Here is a 21,968-nt window from a genome sequence, read left to right as displayed (position 1 = left end):
TCTGACTGGGAATTCAAAGAATATATTGGGGTTACGTGCACCCACAATTTTTACTACTGGTATACAGTGCCATTGTCTGACTGGGAATTCAAAGAGTATATTGGGAATACAAATACCCTCATTTCTTGCTACTGCCATATAGTGCCAGTTTCTGACTGGGAATTCAAAGAATATATTGGGGTTACGTGCACCCACAATTTTTACTACTGGTATACAGTGCCATTGTCTGACTGGGAATTCAAAGAATATATTGGGGTTATAAATACCCTCATTTCTTGCTACTGCCATATAGTGCCAGTTTCTGACTGGGAATTCAAAGAATATATTGGGGTTACGTGCACCCACAATTTTTACTACTGGTATACAGTGCCATTGTCTGACTGGGAATTCAAAGAATATATTGGGGTTATAAATACCCTCATTTCTTGCTACTGCCATATAGTGCCAGTTTCTGACTGGTAATTCAAAGAATATATTGGGGTTACGTGCACCCACAATTTTTACTACTGGTATACAGTGCCATTGTCTGACTGGGAATTCAAAGAATATATTGGGAATACAAATACCCTCATTTCTTGCTACTGCCATATAGTGCCAGTGTCTGACTGGGAATTCAAAGAATATATTGGGGTTACGTGCACCCACAATTTTTACTACTGGTATACAGTGCCATTGTCTGACTGGGAATTCAAAGAGTATATTGGGAATACAAATACCCTCATTTCTTGCTACTGCCATATAGTGCCAGTTTCTGACTGGGAATTCAAAGAATATATTGGGGTTACGTGCACCCACAATTTTTACTACTGGTATACAGTGCCATTGTCTGACTGGGAATTCAAAGAATATATTGGGGTTATAAATACCCTCATTTCTTGCTACTGCCATATAGTGCCAGTTTCTGACTGGTAATTCAAAGAATATATTGGGGTTACGTGCACCCACAATTTTTACTACTGGTATACAGTGCCATTGTCTGACTGGGAATTCAAAGAGTATATTGGGAATACAAATACCCTCATTTCTTGCTACTGCCATATAGTGCCAGTTTCTGACTGGGAATTCAAAGAATATATTGGGGTTACGTGCACCCACAATTTTTACTACTGGTATACAGTGCCATTGTCTGACTGGGAATTCAAAGAGTATATTGGGAATACAAATACCCTCATTTCTTGCTACTGCCATATAGTGCCAGTTTCTGACTGGGAATTCAAAGAATATATTGGGGTTACGTGCACCCACAATTTTTACTACTGGTATACAGTGCCATTGTCTGACTGGGAATTCAAAGAATATATTGGGGTTATAAATACCCTCATTTCTTGCTACTGCCATATAGTGCCAGTTTCTGACTGGGAATTCAAAGAATATATTGGGGTTACGTGCACCCACAATTTTTACTACTGGTATACAGTGCCATTGTCTGACTGGGAATTCAAAGAATATATTGGGGTTATAAATACCCTCATTTCTTGCTACTGCCATATAGTGCCAGTTTCTGACTGGTAATTCAAAGAATATATTGGGGTTACGTGCACCCACAATTTTTACTACTGGTATACAGTGCCATTGTCTGACTGGGAATTCAAAGAATATATTGGGAATACAAATACCCTCATTTCTTGCTACTGCCATATAGTGCCAGTGTCTGACTGGGAATTCAAAGAATATATTGGGGTTACGTGCACCCACAATTTTTACTACTGGTATACAGTGCCATTGTCTGACTGGGAATTCAAAGAGTATATTGGGAATACAAATACCCTCATTTCTTGCTACTGCCATATAGTGCCAGTTTCTGACTGGGAATTCAAAGAATATATTGGGGTTACGTGCACCCACAATTTTTACTACTGGTATACAGTGCCATTGTCTGACTGGGAATTCAAAGAATATATTGGGGTTATAAATACCCTCATTTCTTGCTACTGCCATATAGTGCCAGTTTCTGACTGGTAATTCAAAGAATATATTGGGGTTACGTGCACCCACAATTTTTACTACTGGTATACAGTGCCATTGTCTGACTGGGAATTCAAAGAGTATATTGGGAATACAAATACCCTCATTTCTTGCTACTGCCATATAGTGCCAGTTTCTGACTGGGAATTCAAAGAATATATTGGGGTTACGTGCACCCACAATTTTTACTACTGGTATACAGTGCCAATTTCTAACTAGGAATTCAAAATGCGCAAGGCTCCCGGAAAGGGACGTGGACGAGGCCGTGGGCGAGGTCGGGGGAATGGTTCTGGGGAGCAAGGTAGCAGTGAAGCCACAGGGCGTCCCGTGCCTACTCCTGTGGGGCAGCAAGCATTGCGCCACTCCACAGTGCCAGGGTTGCTTGCCACATTAACTAAACTGCAGGGTACAAACCTTAGTAGGCCCGAGAACCAGGAACAGGTCTTGCAATGGCTGTCAGAGAACGCTTACAGCACATTGTCCAGCAGCCAGTCAGACTCTGCCTCCTCTCCTCCTATTACCCAACAGTCTTGTCTTCCTTCCTCCCAAAATTCCGAAGCTTTACAGAACAATAACCCAAACTGTCCCTGCTCCCCAGAGCTGTTCTCCGCTCCTTTCATTGTCCCTCAACCTGCCTCTCCACATCACGATTCCACGAACCTAACAGAGGAGCATCTGTATCCAGATGCTCAAACACTAGAGTCTCCTCCATCTCCGTTCGATTTGGTGGTGGATGACCAGCAACCCACCCTCATCGACGATGATGTGACGCAGTTGCCGTCAGGGCATCCAGTTGACCGGCGCATTGTGCGGGAGGAGGAGATGAGACAGGAGTTGGAAGAGGAAGTGGTGGATGATGAGGACACTGACCCGACCTGGACAGGGGGGATGTCAAGCGGGGAAAGTAGTGTGGATGTTGAGGCAGGTGCAGCACCAAAAAGGGTAGCTAGAGGCAGAGGCAGAGGTCAGCAGCTTAGGCGAAGCCAGGCCACACCCGGAATCTCCCAAGATGTTCCAGTTCGTACCCAGCCCCGAAAAACTCCCACCTCGAGGGCACGTTTCTCGAAGGTGTGGAGTTTTTTCAAGGAATGCGCCGAGGACAGATATAGTGTTGTCTGCACAATTTGCCTCTCGAAATTGATTAGGGGCTCTGAGAAGAGCAACCTGTCCACCACTTCAATGCGCCGTCATTTGGAATCCAAGCACTGGAATCAGTGGCAGGCAGCAACGGCAGGACAAAGGCCGACTGCCGTTCACGCCACTGCCACTGCCTCTGCCTCTGCCTCTGCCACTGCCACTGCTGACTGTGCTGGCGATGCACTCCAGAGGACGAGCCAGGACACCACTTCATCTGCCTCCGCCACTTTGTTGACTTCTACCTCATCCTCCCCTGGTCCTGTCTTATCTCCTTCTCCTGCACCATCAAAGGCACCATCAGGCGTTTCTTTACAACAACCCACCATCTCTCAGACATTGGAGCGGCGGCAGAAATACACTGCTAACCACCCACACGCGCAAGCCTTGAACGCCAACATCGCTAAACTGCTGGCCCAGGAGATGTTGGCGTTCCGGCTTGTTGAAACTCCCGCCTTCCTGGACCTGATGGCAACTGCGGCACCTCGCTATGCCGTCCCTAGCCGTCACTACTTCTCCCGGTGTGCCGTCCCCGCCTTGCACCAGCACGTGTCACTCAACATCAGGCGGGCCCTTAGTTCCGCGCTTTGCACAAAGGTCCACTTGACCACCGACGCGTGGACAAGTGCATGCGGACAGGGACGCTACATTTCACTGACGGCACACTGGGTGAATGTAGTTGAGGCTGGGACTGCTTCCCAAACTGGCCCGGTGTACCTCGTCTCCCCGCCTAACATTCCTGGCAGGGACACGAGAAGAACACCCCCCTCCTCCTCCTCTTCTACCGCCTCCTCCTCCGCCACCGCCTCCTCCTCCGCCACCGCCTCCTCCTCCGCTGTTAGATTGACCCCAGCTACGAGTTGGAAACGTTGCAGCACTGGCGTTGGTAGACGTCAGCAGGCTGTGCTGAAGCTGATCAGCTTGGGGGACAGACAGCACACTGCCTCCGAGGTGAGGGATGCCCTCCTCGATGAGACGGCAATATGGTTTGAGCCGCTGCACCTGGGCCCAGGCATGGTCGTTTGTGATAACGGCCGGAACCTGGTAGCAGCTCTGGAGCTTGCCGGACTCCAACATGTTCCATGCCTGGCCCACGTCTTCAACCTAGTGGTGCAACGTTTCCTAAAGAGCTACCCCAATGTTCCAGAGCTACTGGTGAAAGTGCGGCGCATGTGCGCCCACTTTCGCAAGTCGACAGTAGCCGCTGCTAGCTTAAAATCTCTCCAGCAACGCCTGCATGTGCCACAACACCGGCTTTTGTGCGACGTCCCCACACGCTGGAACTCAACGTTTCAGATGTTGAATAGAGTGGTTGAGCAGCAGAGACCTTTGATGGAATACCAGCTACAAAACCCTAGGGTGCCACAAAGTCAGCTGCCTCAGTTTCACATCCATGAGTGGCCATGGATGAGAGACCTTTGTGACATCCTACGGGTCTTTGAGGAGTCCACAAGGAGGGTGAGCTCTGAGGATGCGATGGTGAGCCTTACAATCCCGCTCTTGTGTGTTCTGAGAGAATCCCTGATTGACATCAGGGATAACTCAGATCACACAGAGGAGTTAGGGATAGCATCCGATCCGTCACAGCTGGAGAGTAGGTCCACACATCTGTCCGCTTCACTGCGTTTAATGGAGGAGGAGGAGGAGGAGGAGGAGGAAGAAGAGTTGTCCGATGATGTGATGGTGATACAGGAGGCTTCCGGGCAACTTCGAATCGTCCCATTGTTGCAGCGCGGATGGGTAGACATGGAGGATGAGGAGGAAATGGAGATTGAACTTTCCGGTGGGGCCAGAGGAGTCATGCCAACTAACACTGTGGCAGACATGGCTGAGTTCATGTTGGGGTGCTTTACAACCGACAAGCGTATTGTCAAAATCATGGAGGACAACCAGTACTGGATCTTTGCTATCCTTGACCCCCGGTATAAAAACAACATCTCGTCTTTTATTCCGGTAGAGGGGAGGGCCAATCGCATCAATGCTTGCCACAGGCAATTGGTGCAGAATATGATGGAGATGTTTCCAGCATGTGACGTTGGCGGCAGGGAGGGCAGTTCCTCCAGTAGGCAACCAAGTTCTCACCGGTCCACACAAACGAGGGGCACACTGTCTAAGGTCTGGGACACCTTGATGGCACCCCCTCGCCAAAGTGCCGCCACGGAGGGTCCTAGTGTCACCAGGCGTGAGAAGTATAGGCGCATGTTGCGGGAATACCTTTCCGACCACAGCCCTGTCCTCTCCGACCCCTCTGCGCCCTACACGTATTGGGTGTCGAAGTTGGACCTGTGGCTTGAACTTGCCCTATATGCCTTGGAGGTGCTGTCCTGTCCTGCCGCCAGCGTCCTATCTGAGAGGGTGTTCAGTGCAGCCGGTGGCATCATCACTGACAAGCGCACCCGTCTGTCAGCTGAGAGTGCCGACCGGCTCACTTTGATAAAAATGAACCACCACTGGGTAGAGCCGTCATTTTTGTGCCCACCTGTGTAAAGCACCCCAACATGAAACTCCATGTCTGTACTCAACCTCTCCAATTCCTCCGCATCCTCATACTCATCCACCATAAGCGTTGCACAATTCTGCTAATACTAGGCTCCCTCCACCCTGATTTCCCCCAACTCTGCTGGTTAGAGGCTCCCTCCACCATGAATTTGCCCAAACTGGGCTGTTTAGAGGCTCCCTCCACCATGAATTGGTCCAAACTGGGCTGGTTAGAGGCTCCCTCCACCATGAATTTCCCAAAACTTGGCTGTTTAGAGGCTCCCTCCACCATGAATTGGTCCAAACTGGGCTGGTTAGAGGCTCCCTCCACCATGAATTGGTCCAAACTGGGGTGGTTAGAGGCTCCCTCCACCATTAATTGGTCCAAACTGGGCTGGTTAGAGGCTCCCTCCACCATTAATTGGTCCAAACTGGGCTGGTTAGAGGCTCCCTCCACCATGAATTTGCCCAAACTGGGGTGGTTAGAGGCTCCCTCCACCATTAATTGGTCCAAACTGGGCTGGTTAGAGGCTCCCTCCACAATTAATTGGTCCAAACTGGGCTAATTAGAGGCTCCCTCCACCATGAATTGGTCCAAACTGGGTTTTTTAGAGGCTCCCTCCACCATGAATTTGCCCAAACTGGGCTGTTTAGAGGCTCCCTCCACCATGAATTGGTCCAAACTGGGCTGGTTAGAGGCTCCCTCCACCATGAATTTCCCAAAACTTGGCTGTTTAGAGGCTCCCTCCACCATTAATTGGTCCAAACTGGGCTGGTTAGAGGCTCCCTCCACCATTAATTGGTCCAAACTGGGCTGGTTAGAGGCTCCCTCCACCATTAATTGGTCCAAACTGGGCTGGTTAGAGGCTCCCTCCACCATTAATTGGTCCAAACTGGGCTGTTTAGAGGCTCCCTCCACCATTAATTGGTCCAAACTGGGCTGGTTAGAGGCTCCCTCCACCATGAATTTGCCCAAACTGGGCTGTTTAGAGGCTCCCTCCACCATGAATTGGTCCAAACTGGGCTGGTTAGAGGCTCCCTCCACCATGAATTTCCCAAAACTTGGCTGTTTAGAGGCTCCCTCCACCATTAATTGGTCCAAACTGGGCTGGTTAGAGGCTCCCTCCACCATGAATTGGTCCAAACTGGGGTTTTTAGAGGCTCCCTCCACCATGAATTGGTCCAAACTGGGGTTTTTAGAGTCTCCCTCCACCATGAATTGGTCCAAACTGGGGTTTTTAGAGTCTCCCTCCACCATGAATTGGTCCAAACTGGGGTTTTTAGAGGCTCCCTCCACCATGAATTTGCCCAAACTCTGCTGGTTAGAGGCTCAATCCACCCTGATTTTCAAAACAAATGTTGGTGCCAACCTCAACTTACTACAAGGGCCAAATTCACTGCTGGTGACAAGCTCTCCTCACTGCAAGTGCCAAATACACATGTTTCAAGGTGTTTTCCTACTGTCAGAGAGGTGGTATTGAGTGTGTAAAGTGTGTAGTTGTTAGGCTGTGATGTTGGGGTAATAGAGGGTCTTTGGTGTGTTAGATGCCCCCAGACATGCTTCCCCTGCTGTCCCAGTGTCATTCCAGAGGTGTTGGCATCATTTCCTGGGGTGTCATAGTGGACTTGGTGACCCTCCAGACACGGATTTGGGTTTCCCCCTTAACGAGTATCTGTTCCCCATAGACTATAATGGGGTTCGAAACCCGTTCGAACACACGAACATTGAGCGGCTGTTCGAATCGAATTTCGAACCTCGAACATTTTAGTGTTCGCTCATCTCTATATATAAACAAATAAATAAATAAACAATAATAATAATATACAGGGTCCATGACTTCACTGCTGGGGGCCACCAAGTCTCTTCCTATAGAAAGAGACTATACGACTGTACTGTGACTATAGCGAGCTGTCTGAACCTGTGTGTTCATCACATGACCATGGTCAGAATTATAACAACTAGAAGAAAGAGAATTACTGACAGCAAGCAGAGATCTAGGAAACAGAGATAAACTGATACAGAAAGTATATTGGGAAATTGTTTTTATTATACAAACAACATTTGTCTCTCAATATTGGTCTGAAAGTGGCCAACCCCTTTAATCAATTCATCTTTTTTGGAAATGCTGACCTGATTTATCCTTCTGGTACACCTTTTTTGCTGTACAGTGTGTTCACATTTCTCTTCACCAATGTCAAATTCTTCTCATACTTATTTTTCTATTGCGTCTTAGATTAAGTTTGAGTAATGTGAGTTTGGCTTTCTATTAACATGCAAAAGCAATGGAAAATACCTGAGCAATTTATTTTATTGTGCTTGCTTATTAAGCATTCAATAAAATTATTGAAAAGAAAGCGTTATTGTCAGAACTTAAGAGCTGCCATTGGCATGCCATGATATGAACTGATTGCTATTGAACATTAGGTGTTAGGTAAGCACAATTGGCTAGAAATTACAAAAAGTTAATAGAGATGAGCGAACAGTGTTCTATCGAACTCATGTTCGATCGGATATTAGGCTGTTCGGCATGTTCGAATCGAATCGAACACCGCGTGGTAAAGTGCGCCATTACTCGATTCCCCTCCCACCTTCCCTGGCGCCTTTTTTGCTCCAATAACAGCGCAGGGTAGGTGGGACAGGAACTACGACACCGGTGACGTTGAGAAAAGTAGGCAAAACCCATTGGCTGCCGAAAACATGTGACCTCTAATTTAAAAGAACAGCGCCGCCCAGCTTCGCGTCATTCTGAGCTTGCAATTCACCGGGGACGGAGGTTTCCGTCCAGCTAGCTAGGGCTTAGATTCTGGGTAGGCAGGGACAGGCTAGGATAGGAAGGAGAAGACAACCACAACAGCTCTTGTAAGAGCTAAATTCCAGGGAGAAGCTTGTCAGTGTAACGTGGCACTGACGGGCTCAATCGCCGCAACCCAGCTTTCCCAGGATCCTGAATGGAATACACTGTCAGTGTATTCCCGTATACCCGATATATACCCCCGATACCCGTTCCAACGGTGTGCCCCCCCACCTTCACCCCAGAAATACCCTGCAAGTCCCCTAGCAATAGAATTGGGGCTATATACACCCACTATTTTTGCTACTGCCATATAGTGCCATTGTCTGACTGGGAATTCAAAGAATATATTGGGGTTACGTGCACCCACAATTTTTACTACTGGTATACAGTGCCAGTTTCTGACTGGGAATTCAAAGAATATATTGGGGTTATAAATACCCTCATTTCTTGCTACTGCCATATAGTGCCAGTTTCTGACTGGTAATTCAAAGAATATATTGGGGTTATAAATACCCTCATTTCTTGCTACTGGTATATAGTGCCATTGTCTGACTGGGAATTCAAAGAATATATTGGGGTTACATGCACCCACAATTTTTACTACTGGTATACAGTGCCAGTTTCTGACTGGGAATTCAAAGAATATATTGGGGTTACGTGCACCCACAATTTTTACTACTGGTATACAGTGCCATTGTCTGACTGGGAATTCAAAGAATATATTGGGGTTATAAATACCCTCATTTCTTGCTACTGCCATATAGTGCCAGTTTCTGACTGGGAATTCAAAGAATATATTGGGGTTACGTGCACCCACAATTTTTACTACTGGTATACAGTGCCATTGTCTGACTGGGAATTCAAAGAATATATTGGGGTTATAAATACCCTCATTTCTTGCTACTGGTATATAGTGCCATTGTCTGACTGGGAATTCAAAGAATATATTGGGGTTACGTGCACCCACAATTTTTACTACTGGTATACAGTGCCAGTTTCTGACTGGGAATTCAAAGAATATATTGGGGTTACAAATACCCTCATTTCTTGCTACTGCCATATAGTGCCAGTTTCTGACTGGTAATTCAAAGAATATATTGGGGTTACGTGCACCCACAATTTTTACTACTGGTATACAGCGCCAGTTTCTGACTGGGAATTCAAAGAATATATTGGGGTTACAAATACCCTCATTTCTTGCTACTGCCATATAGTGCCAGTTTCTGACTGGTAATTCAAAGAATATATTGGGGTTACGTGCACCCACAATTTTTACTACTGGTATACAGTGCCATTGTCTGACTGGGAATTCAAAGAATATATTGGGGTTATAAATACCCTCATTTCTTGCTACTGCCATATAGTGCCAGTTTCTGACTGGGAATTCAAAGAATATATTGGGGTTACGTGCACCCACAATTTTTACTACTGGTATACAGTGCCATTGTCTGACTGGGAATTCAAAGAATATATTGGGGTTACAAATACCCTCATTTCTTGCTACTGCCATATAGTGCCAGTTTCTGACTGGTAATTCAAAGAATATATTGGGGTTACGTGCACCCACAATTTTTACTACTGGTATACAGTGCCAGTTTCTGACTGGGAATTCAAAGAATATATTGGGATTACAAATACCCTCATTTCTTGCTACTGCCATATAGTGCCAGTTTCTGACTGGTAATTCAAAGAATATATTGGGGTTATAAATACCCTCATTTCTTGCTACTGGTATATAGTGCCATTGTCTGACTGGGAATTCAAAGAATATATTGGGGTTACGTGCACCCACAATTTTTACTACTGGTATACAGTGCCAGTTTCTGACTGGGAATTCAAAGAATATATTGGGGTTACAAATACCCTCATTTCTTGCTACTGCCATATAGTGCCAGTTTCTGACTGGTAATTCAAAGAATATATTGGGGTTACGTGCACCCACAATTTTTACTACTGGTATACAGTGCCAGTTTCTGACTGGGAATTCAAAGAATATATTGGGGTTACAAATACCCTCATTTCTTGCTACTGCCATATAGTGCCAGTTTCTGACTGGTAATTCAAAGAATATATTGGGGTTATAAATACCCTCATTTCTTGCTACTGGTATATAGTGCCATTGTCTGACTGGGAATTCAAAGAATATATTGGGGTTACGTGCACCCACAATTTTTACTACTGGTATACAGTGCCAGTTTCTGACTGGGAATTCAAAGAATATATTGGGGTTACAAATACCCTCATTTCTTGCTACTGCCATATAGTGCCAGTTTCTGACTGGTAATTCAAAGAATATATTGGGGTTACGTGCACCCACAATTTTTACTACTGGTATACAGTGCCAGTTTCTGACTGGGAATTCAAAGAATATATTGGGGTTACAAATACCCTCATTTCTTGCTACTGCCATATAGTGCCAGTTTCTGACTGGGAATTCAAAGAATATATTGCGGTTATAAATACCCTCATTTCTTGCTACTGGTATATAGTGCCATTGTCTAACTGGGAATTCAAAGAATATATTGGGGTTACGTGCACCCACAATTTTTACTACTGGTATACAGTGCCAGTTTCTGACTGGGAATTCAAAGAATATATTGGGGTTACAAATACCCTCATTTCTTGCTACTGCCATATAGTGCCAGTTTCTGACTGGTAATTCAAAGAATATATTGGGGTTACGTGCACCCACAATTTTTACTACTGGTATACAGTGCCATTGTCTGACTGGGAATTCAAAGAATATATTGGGGTTATAAATACCCTCATTTCTTGCTACTGCCATATAGTGCCAGTTTCTGACTGGTAATTCAAAGAATATATTGGGGTTATAAATACCCTCATTTCTTGCTACTGGTATATAGTGCCATTGTCTGACTGGGAATTCAAAGAATATATTGGGGTTACGTGCACCCACAATTTTTGCTACTGGTATATAGTGCCAATTTCTAACTGGGAATTCAAAATGCGCAAGGCTCCCGGAAAGGGACGTGGACGAGGCCGTGGGCGAGGTCGGGGGAATGGTTCTGGGGAGCAAGGTAGCAGTGAAGCCACAGGGCGTCCCGTGCCTACTCCTGTGGGGCAGCAAGCATTGCGCCACTCCACAGTGCCAGGGTTGCTTGCCACATTAACTAAACTGCAGGGTACAAACCTTAGTAGGCCCGAGAACCAGGAACAGGTCTTGCAATGGCTGTCAGAGAACGCTTACAGCACATTGTCCAGCAGCCAGTCAGACTCTGCCTCCTCTCCTCCTATTACCCAACAGTCTTGTCCTCCTTCCTCCCAAAATTCCCAAGCTTCACAGAACAATAACCCCAACTGTCCCTGCTCCCCAGAGCTGTTCTCCGCTCCTTTCATTGTCCCTCAACCTGCCTCTCCACGTCACGATTCCACGAACCTAACAGAGGAGCATCTGTGTCCAGATGCTCAAACACTAGAGTCTCCTCCTTCTCCGTTCGATTTGGTGGTGGATGACCAGCAACCCACCCTCATCGACGATGATGTGACGCAGTTGCCGTCAGGGCATCCAGTTGACCAGCGCATTGTGCGGGAGGAGGAGATGAGACAGGAGTTGGAAGAGGAAGTGGTGGATGATGAGGACACTGACCCGACCTGGACAGGGGGGATGTCAAGCGGGGAAAGTAGTGTGGATGTTGAGGCAAGTGCAGCACCAAAAAGGGTAGCTAGAGGCAGAGGCAGAGGTCAGCAGCTTAGGCGAAGCCAGGCCACACCCGGAATCTCCCAAGATGTTCCAGTTCGTACCCAGCCCCGAAAAACTCCCACCTCGAGGGCACGTTTCTCGAAGGTGTGGAGTTTTTTCAAGGAATGCGCCGAGGACAGATATAGTGTTGTCTGCACAATTTGCCTCTCGAAATTGATTAGGGGCTCTGAGAAGAGCAACCTGTCCACCACTTCAATGCGCCGTCATTTGGAATCCAAGCACTGGAATCAGTGGCAGGCAGCAACGGCAGGACAAAGGCCGCCTGCCGTTCACGCCACTGCCACTGCCTCTGCCACTGCCTCTGCCTCTGCCACTGCCACTGCTGACTGTGCTGGCGATGCACTCCAGAGGACGAGCCAGGACACCACTTCATCTGCCTCCGCCACTTTGTTGACTTCTCCCTCATCCTCCCCTGTTCCTGTCTTATCTCCTTCTCCTGCACCATCAAAGGCACCATCAGGAGCTTCTTTACAACAACCCACCATCTCTCAGACATTGGAGCGGCGGCAGAAATACACTGCTAACCACCCACACGTGCAAGCCTTGAACGCCAACATCGCTAAACTGCTGGCCCAGGAGATGTTGGCGTTCCGGCTTGTTGAAACTCCCGCCTTCCTGGACCTGATGGCAACTGCGGCACCTCGCTATGCCGTCCCTAGCCGTCACTACTTCTCCCGGTGTGCCGTCCCCGCCTTGCACCAGCACGTGTCACTCAACATCAGGCGGGCCCTTAGTTCCGCGCTTTGCACAAAGGTCCACTTGACCACCGACGCGTGGACAAGTGCATGCGGACAGGGACGCTACATTTCACTGACGGCACACTGGGTGAATGTAGTTGAGGCTGGGACTGCTTCCCAAACTGGCCCGGTGTACCTCGTCTCCCCGCCTAACATTCCTGGCAGGGACACGAGAAGAACACCCCCCTCCTCCTCCTCCTCTACCGCCTCCTCCTCCGCCACCGCCTCCTCCTCCGCTGTTAGATTGACCCCAGCTACGAGTTGGAAACGTTGCAGCACTGGCGTTGGTAGACGTCAGCAGGCTGTGCTGAAGCTGATCAGCTTGGGGGACAGACAGCACACTGCCTCTGAGGTGAGGGATGCCCTCCTCGATGAGACGGCAATATGGTTTGAGCCGCTGCACCTGGGCCCAGGCATGGTCGTTTGTGATAACGGCCGGAACCTGGTAGCAGCTCTGGAGCTTGCCGGACTCCAACATGTTCCATGCCTGGCCCACGTCTTCAACCTAGTGGTGCAACGTTTCCTAAAGAGCTACCCCAATGTTCCAGAGCTACTGGTGAAAGTGCGGCGCATGTGCGCCCACTTTCGCAAGTCGACAGTAGCCGCTGCTAGCTTAAAATCTCTCCAGCAACGCCTGCATGTGCCACAACACCGGCTTTTGTGCGACGTCCCCACACGAGTGGCCATGGATGAGAGACCTTTGTGACATCCTACGGGTGTTTGAGGAGTCCACAAGGAGGGTGAGCTCTGAGGATGCGATGGTGAGCCTTACAATCCCGCTCTTGTGTGTTCTGAGAGAATCCCTGATTGACATCAGGGATAACTCAGATCACACAGAGGAGTCAGGGATAGCATCCGATCCGTCACAGCTGGAGAGTAGGTCCACACATCTGTCCGCTTCATCGCGTTTAATGGAGGAGGAGGAGGAGGAGGAGGAGGAAGAAGAGTTGTCCGATGATGTGATGGTGATACAGGAGGCTTCCGGGCAACTTCGAATCGTCCCATTGTTGCAGCGCGGATGGGTAGACATGGAGGATGAGGAGGAAATGGAGATTGAACTTTCCGGTGGGGCCAGAGGAGTCATGCCAACTAACACTGTGGCAGACATGGCTGAGTTCATGTTGGGGTGCTTTACAACCGACAAGCGTATTGTCAAAATCATGGAGGACAACCAGTACTGGATCTTTGCTATCCTTGACCCCCGGTATAAAAACAACATCTCGTCTTTTATTCCGGTAGAGGGGAGGGCCAATCGCATCAATGCTTGCCACAGGCAATTGGTGCAGAATATGATGGAGATGTTTCCAGCATGTGACGTTGGCGGCAGGGAGGACAGTTCCTCCAGTAGGCGACCAAGTTCTCACCGGTCCACACAAACGAGGGGCACACTGTCTATGGTCTGGGACACCTTGATGGCACCCCCTCGCCAAAGTGCCGCCACAGAGGGTCCTAGTGTCACCAGGCGTGAGAAGTATAGGCGCATGTTGCGGGAATACCTTTCCGACCACAGCCCTGTCCTCTCCGACCCCTCTGCGCCCTACACGTATTGGGTGTCGAAGTTGGACCTGTGGCTTGAACTTGCCCTATATGCCTTGGAGGTGCTGTCCTGTCCTGCCGCCAGCGTCCTATCTGAGAGGGTGTTCAGTGCAGCCGGTGGCATCATCACTGACAAGCGCACCCGTCTGTCAGCTGAGAGTGCCGACCGGCTCACTTTGATAAAAATGAACTACCACTGGATAGAGCCTTCATTTTTGTGCCCACCTGTGTAAAGCACCCCAACATGAAACTCCATGTCTGTACTCAACCTCTCCAATTCCTCCGCATCCTCATACTCATCCACCATAAGCGTTGCACAATTCTGCTAATACTAGGCTCCCTCCAACATGATTTCCCCCAACTCTGCTGGTTAGAGGCTCCCTCCACCCTGATTTCCACCAACTCTGCTGGTTAGAGGCTCCCTCCACCCTGATTTCCACCAACTCTGCTGGTTAGAGGCTCCCTCCACCCTGCTTTCCCACAACTCTGCTGGTTAGAGGCTCCCTCCACCATGAATTGGTCCAAACTGGGCTGGTTAGAGGCTCCCTCCACCATGAATTGGTCCAAACTGGGGTTTTTAGAGGCTCCCTCCACCATGAATTGGTCCAAACTGGGGTTTTTAGAGGCTCCCTCCACCATGAATTGGTCCAAACTTGGGTTTTTAGAGGCTCCCTCCACCATGAATTGGTCCAAACTGGGGTTTTTAGAGGCTCCCTCCACCATGAATTTGCCCAAACTGGGCTGGTTAGAGGCTCCCTCCACCATGAATTGGTCCAAACTGGGTTTTTTAGAGGCTCCCTCCACCATGAATTGGTCCAAACTGGGGTTTTTAGAGGCTCCCTCCACCATGAATTGGTCCAAACTGGGCTGGTTAGAGGCTCCCTCCACCATGAATTGGTCCCAACTGGGTTTTTTAGAGGCTCCCTCCACCATGAATTGGTCCAAACTGGGGTTTTTAGAGGCTCCCTCCACCATGAATTGGTCCAAACTGGGGTTTTTAGAGGCTCCCTCCACCATGAATTGGTCCAAACTGGGGTTTTTAGAGGCTCCCTCCACCATGAATTTGCCCAAACTGGGCTGTTTAGAGGCTCCCTCCACCATGAATTGGTCCAAACTGGGGTTTTTAGAGGCTCCCTCCACCATGAATTGGTCCAAACTGGGGTTTTTAGAGGCTCCCTCCACCATGAATTGGTCCAAACTGGGGTTTTTAGAGGCTCCCTCCACCATGAATTTGCCCAAACTGGGCTGTTTAGAGGCTCCCTCCACCATGAATTGGTCCAAATTGGGGTTTTTAGAGGCTCCCTCCACCATGAATTGGTCCAAACTGGGCTGTTTAGAGGCTCCCTCCACCATGAATTGGTCCAAACTGGGGTTTTTAGAGGCTCCCTCCACCATGAATTGGTCCAAACTGGGCTGGTTAGAGGCTCCCTCCACCATGAATTGGTCCAAACTGGGTTTTTTAGAGGCTCCCTCCACCATGAATTGGTCCAAACTGGGGTTTTTAGAGGCTCCCTCCACCATGAATTGGTCCAAACTGGGGTTTTTAGAGGCTCCCTTCACCATGAATTGGTCCAAACTGGGGTTTTTAGAGGCTCCCTCCACCATGAATTTGCCCAAACTGGGCTGTTCAGAGGCTCCCTCCACCATGAATTGGTCCAAACTGGGTTTTTTAGAGGCTCCCTCCACCATGAATTGGTCCAAACTGGGGTTTTTAGAGGCTCCCTCCACCATGAATTGGTCCAAACTGGGGTTTTTAGAGGCTCCCTCCACCATGAATTTGCCCAAACTGGGCTGTTTAGAGGCTCCCTCCACCATGAATTGGTCCAAATTGGGGTTTTTAGAGGCTCCCTCCACCATGAATTGGTCCAAACTGGGGTTTTTAGAGGCTCCCTCCACCATGAATTTGCCCAAACTGGGCTGTTTAGAGGCTCCCTCCAGCATGAATTGGTCCAAACTGGGGTTTTTAGAGGCTCCCTCCACCATGAATTGGTCCAAACTGGGGTTTTTAGAGGCTCCCTCCACCATGAATTGGTCCAAACTGGGCTGGTTAGAGGCTCCCTCCACCATGAATTGGTCCAAACTGGGTTTTTTAGAGGCTCCCTCCACCATGAATTGGTCCAAACTGGGGTTTTTAGAGGCTCCCTCCACCATGAATTGGTCCAAACTGGGGTTTTTAGAGGCTCCCTCCACCATGAATTGGTCCAAACTGGGGTTTTTAGAGGCTCCCTCCACCATGAATTTGCCCAAACTGGGCTGTTTAGAGGCTCCCTCCACCATGAATTGGTCCAAACTGGGTTTTTTAGAGGCTCCCTCCACCATGAATTGGTCCAAACTGGGGTTTTTAGAGGCTCCCTCCACCATGAATTGGTCCAAACTGGGGTTTTTAGAGGCTCCCTCCACCATGAATTTGCCCAAACTGGGCTGTTTAGAGGCTCCCTCCACCATGAATTGGTCCAAATTGGGGTTTTTAGAGGCTCCCTCCACCATGAATTGGTCCAAACTGGGCTGTTTAGAGGCTCCCTCCACCATGAATTGGTCCAAACTGGGGTTTTTAGAGGCTCCCTCCACCATGAATTGGTCCAAACTGGGCTGGTTAGAGGCTCCCTCCACCATGAATTGGTCCAAACTGGGTTTTTTAGAGGCTCCCTCCAGCATGAATTGGTCCAAACTGGGGTTTTTAGAGGCTCCCTCCACCATGAATTGGTCCAAACTGGGGTTTTTAGAGGCTCCCTCCACCATGAATTGGTCCAAACTGGGGTTTTTAGAGGCTCCCTCCACCATGAATTGGTCCAAACTGGGCTGTTTAGAGGCTCCCTCCACCATGAATTGGTCCAAACTGGGGGTTTTAGAGGCTCCCTCCACCATGAATTTGCCCAAACTGGGCTAGTTAGAGGCTCCCTCCACCATGAATTGGTCCAAACTGGGGTTTTTAGAGGCTCCCTCCACCATGAATTGGTCCAAACTGGGGTTTTTAGAGGCTCCCTCCACCATGAATTTGCCCAAACTGGGCTGTTTAGAGGCTCCCTCCACCATGAATTGGTCCAAATTGGGGTTTTTAGAGGCTCCCTCCACCATGAATTTGCCCAAACTGGGCTGGTTAGAGGCTCCCTCCACCATGAATTGGTCCAAACTGGGCTGGTTAGAGGCTCCCTCCACCATGAATTGGTCCAAATTGGGGTTTTTAGAGGCTCCCTCCACCATGAATTGGTCCAAACTGGGGTTTTTAGAGGCTCCCTCCACCATGAATTGGTCCAAACTGGGCTGGTTAGAGGCTCCCTCCACCATGAATTTGCCCAAACTGGGCTGTTTAGAGGCTCCCTCCACCATGAATTGGTCCAAACGGGGGTTTTTAGAGGCTCCCTCCACCATGAATTTGCCCAAACTGGGCTGGTTAGAGGCTCCCTCCACCATGAATTTGCCCAAACTGGGCTGTTTAGAGGCTCCCTCCACCATGAATTGGTCCAAACTGGGCTGTTTAGAGGCTCCCTCCACCATGAATTGGTCCAAACTGGGTTTTTTAGAGGCTCCCTCCACCATGAATTGGTCCAAACTGGGGTTTTTAGAGGCTCCCTCCACCATGATTTTGCCCAAACTGGGCTGTTTAGAGGCTCCCTCCACCATGAATTGGTCCAAACTGGGCTGTTTAGAGGCTCCCTCCACCATGAATTGGTCCAAACTGGGTTTTTTAGAGGCTCCCTCCACCATGAATTGGTCCAAACTGGGGTTTTTAGAGGCTCCCTCCACCATGAATTGGTCCAAACTGGGGTTTTTAGAGGCTCCCTCCACCATGAATTTGCCCAAACTCTGCTGGTTAGAGGCTCAATCCACCCTGATTTTCAAAACAAATGTTGGTGCCAACCTCAACTTACTACAAGGGCCAAATTCACTGCTGGTGACAAGCTCTCCTCACTGCAAGTGCCAAATACACATGTTTCAAGGTGTTTTCCTACTGTCAGAGAGGTGGTATTGAGTGTGTAAAGTGTGTAGTTGTTAGGCTGTGATGTTGGGGTAATAGAGGGTCTTTGGTGTGTTAGATGCCCCCAGACATGCTTCCCCTGCTGTCCCAGTGTCATTCCAGAGGTGTTGGCATCATTTCCTGGGGTGTCATAGTGGACTTGGTGACCCTCCAGACACGGATTTGGGTTTCCCCCTTAACAAGTATATGTTCCCCATAGACTATAATGGGGTTCGAAACCCGTTCGAACACACGAACAGTGAGCGGCTGTTCGATTCGAATTTCAAAACTCGAACAGTTTTAGTGTTCGCTCATCTCTAAAAGTTAACAATTTATACAGTAATCAGAAAATTCTATGAATTCTATGGTTTTACGTATAAGGACATAAATAAAAAAAATATCTGTTACTTAGAGGGTTTAAAATTTAGGTAAATACTTAGAATGAACAAAAACACACAACATTATGTATCCCCTTTCCATTTTTTTTATATTTTATTTTAGTTTTTGACTCTCCGCCTTCTTAACCCCATAACTTTATTTTTTTTTCATTCACAAAGCCATATGATGGCTTAATGTTTAAAGGACACATTGTATTTTGTAATGGTACCATTTATTATTCAGTACAATGTACTGGGAAGCTAGAAAAAAATTCTGAATGTGATTAAATTGGGGGAAAAAAATTGCATTTGTACTTTCTTACTGGCTTACTTTTTTATAACTGTTTATTTAAAGGCTTTTATCAATAAAGTAAAACAATAAGTACAAACCTGTATTGATCCAAGAATTATGCAAATAGAATAACAGTACAATAAACGAATAAAACAATATCAAGTCATAAAAGTAAAAAAGAAAATGATCTACATAGAGAAAACAGACAATGACAAGGAAGGACAAGACTGGACAGGAGAATAAGAGGGCAGAGAAGGCAAGGGAAAAACAACAACAGGGGAAGGGGGGTCCAGATGTTAGGTCAGAGAGGCTGGGTGGCCCAAAATGTGTCCCATATAGCATGAAATGTCTCCTCCTCGTTATTAAGCACAGCTGTGAAATACTCCAGTGACCGTGCCTTCCTGATACTAGAGTATGACTCTTCAAGTGCCGGAGGGGCCGGCTGCCACCAATGCTTGGCAATCAAGCATCGAGAAAAGGTAAGGAGAAGTAATAAGAGGCGTAGGGCATGCTTGCGCAATTTAATTGGGGGGAGATGAAGGAGATAGGTCCTGGGAGACAAGGGGGGACTAACCCACAGTACCCATTCCAAGAGGTCCCAAACCTGGCACCAATAAGGCTGGTAGGAAGGACAAGACCAAAAAAGATGGAAGATACGAGATAGGCTGCCCCAAATAGGTCTCCTATCCTGACATGTAGGGATGTTTAGGCAAAACATCATGGGTGGGGTCCGAAAGGAGTCAATAGATATTTCAGATCAGCCAGTGTGTCCCAGTACCAGCCTCACAGAGCCTCTCAAAAAGTGTGGGGTTAGGTGCATGGCTTACTTTTTATGGAATTCACTGTAGCAAAAAAAATATGTCACCTGTATTCTATGGGTTGGTAAGATTCTGGGGATACCATATTATAAAATTTCTTTGAGTCTCCATATTCTGACACCTGTAATTATTTTATATTTCCGTTTACAAGGATGCATAAGGCACCTTTATTTGCATAGCCAGCTGTACTTTTTTTTAGGTATACATATTGTTCACTTTTTATTGAAATTTTTATTGTAAGCAAAGCTGCAAAAAAACGGTAGTTTGGTGCTTTTGATTTTTTTCCCCACTAATGCATTCACCATATGGTGAAAAATAATTTTATATGTTTTAAGACTGGATGTTTTTTTTTTTTGATGGAAAGATGTATACATTTCTTGTTTGTTTTTGTTTATTTATTTATTCCTCTTTCTGAAAAATACTATTTTCTGTCCGCCTTCCAAATAATTCTATATTGTGCCCCAATATTCTCGTGCTAACTTATATGTTAAAAACACTTATTAGAGGTTACAAAGTTCCAAACATAACCCCATTTGTCCTTCTTTCTTCCAGGATATGTAAATTAAGTCTTTACCTGGTACCTTGTATACTTCAGACTATCCACTATTTTTGTAACACATCTTTGGACCTGTTCTATTTTATCTGTATTTTGTAGATGAAAATTCCACAATTGTACACAGTTTGGGCTCAGGTTCAGTCAAACCTGAAGAAATCCAAATTAATTAAAAAAAAGAAATGCAGACAAAACACATTCAGTCCTATCTTCACTGTGGGGGAAAGGCGTGACTTCCTAACAAAAATTTACAACTTAAAATTCTGTGTTATAGGTTGGGTACTTGGTTTATTGGTCCTTACAAGACTATTGAAGTTGTCATTTGTAACAGATTTCCCTCTTCAGCAGTTCCCAGTAATGCAATTGGTGTTTAAGGAGTTTCCAAGTGCACTGCAAGAACTGGTAGATCAGAAGCCTATATGGAAACTGTAGGATCATCTGTACCAGGGTACTGTGATTAGATTTATAACCAATTTACTGCTGACAGACTCCCTTCATATAGTATCTACTGGGAACTTCATCCTGCTCTCTTATTGCACTCGTTCAATTGATTTTTGTAAATTTCCCTGGAATTATTCTTTCTTTTAGATAATAATCTATTAGTTTGGTTGCTGTATAAGTATTTTTTATGTCAAAGCAAAAACATTGGTGGTCACTGGAGCACAATTTTTGTTCCAATTGTAAATATGACTGTAAATCTAGAATCCTATTTCTTCTAGGTGATGACAAGTTTAACAAGTCCTTCTAGCACCTAAATTAAATTCCTGAAATTTAATTACATTAGAAAAATTCCAATCAACAAAATACATATTAAAATAATCAATAATAACATTATGTAATTTAAATGGCTAATTCACCACCGCTTCTTCCTACTCAAGTCATTCCTGTACAACTTGTATCCAGGTTTCATTATTTCCCAGTCATTACAATCCTTGAGCCATATTATCACAACTAGAAATGACAGCTGTTAGCTCACTAGGCTTGTTGCCTAAGCTACAAGTATTTGTATTTATTAGTGAAAGACATTACTATTATGTTTTATGCTATTCTTAACAAAAATATCAACAGCATCTACCATATCAACAACAACAAGTTTTAAGAAATACCAAGCCATCACATCATCCTCAATGGCTGGAGACATAACTCATCCTTACTAATTCAATTTCTGTCCTTTTATCTAGTTTTAAATGTTTATTTAAAAAAAAAAAATCTGAATTACACATTGTTGGGAGTAGAGTTGGAGCCTCCACAACGGGGTGCAGAGGTTGCTGGCTGTCCCTTCTCTGCCGCTCCCGCTCCCCTGCTTCCAGTTCTCGGGAGATAGAGTGGAACTTCCACGGCGGACCAGGTATTGTTGGCATGTGAAGTCAGGCGGTGGGCCGGAGCTCATTTAAGGTGGGCTCTCGCTCCGGACTGCCGTTAGCTATTCAGTGTTCCTCCTGTGTTCCTGATAGTAAGTGCTCTCCTTGCTGTGTCTTCTTTGCCTCCATTTGTGACCCCTATTTTGCCTTCTGACTCTGCTTCTTATCTCCGGATTTTGTACTGTGTCTGCTCCTGTTGACAACCCCAGGTTACCTCTAGACCTCTTCCCCCATGAACCTGATCCT

This window comes from Leptodactylus fuscus, chromosome 5 (assembly GCF_031893055.1).
Source record: "Leptodactylus fuscus isolate aLepFus1 chromosome 5, aLepFus1.hap2, whole genome shotgun sequence".
Taxonomy (NCBI): domain Eukaryota; kingdom Metazoa; phylum Chordata; class Amphibia; order Anura; family Leptodactylidae; genus Leptodactylus; species Leptodactylus fuscus.
This window is presented reverse-complemented; position numbering follows the sequence as displayed.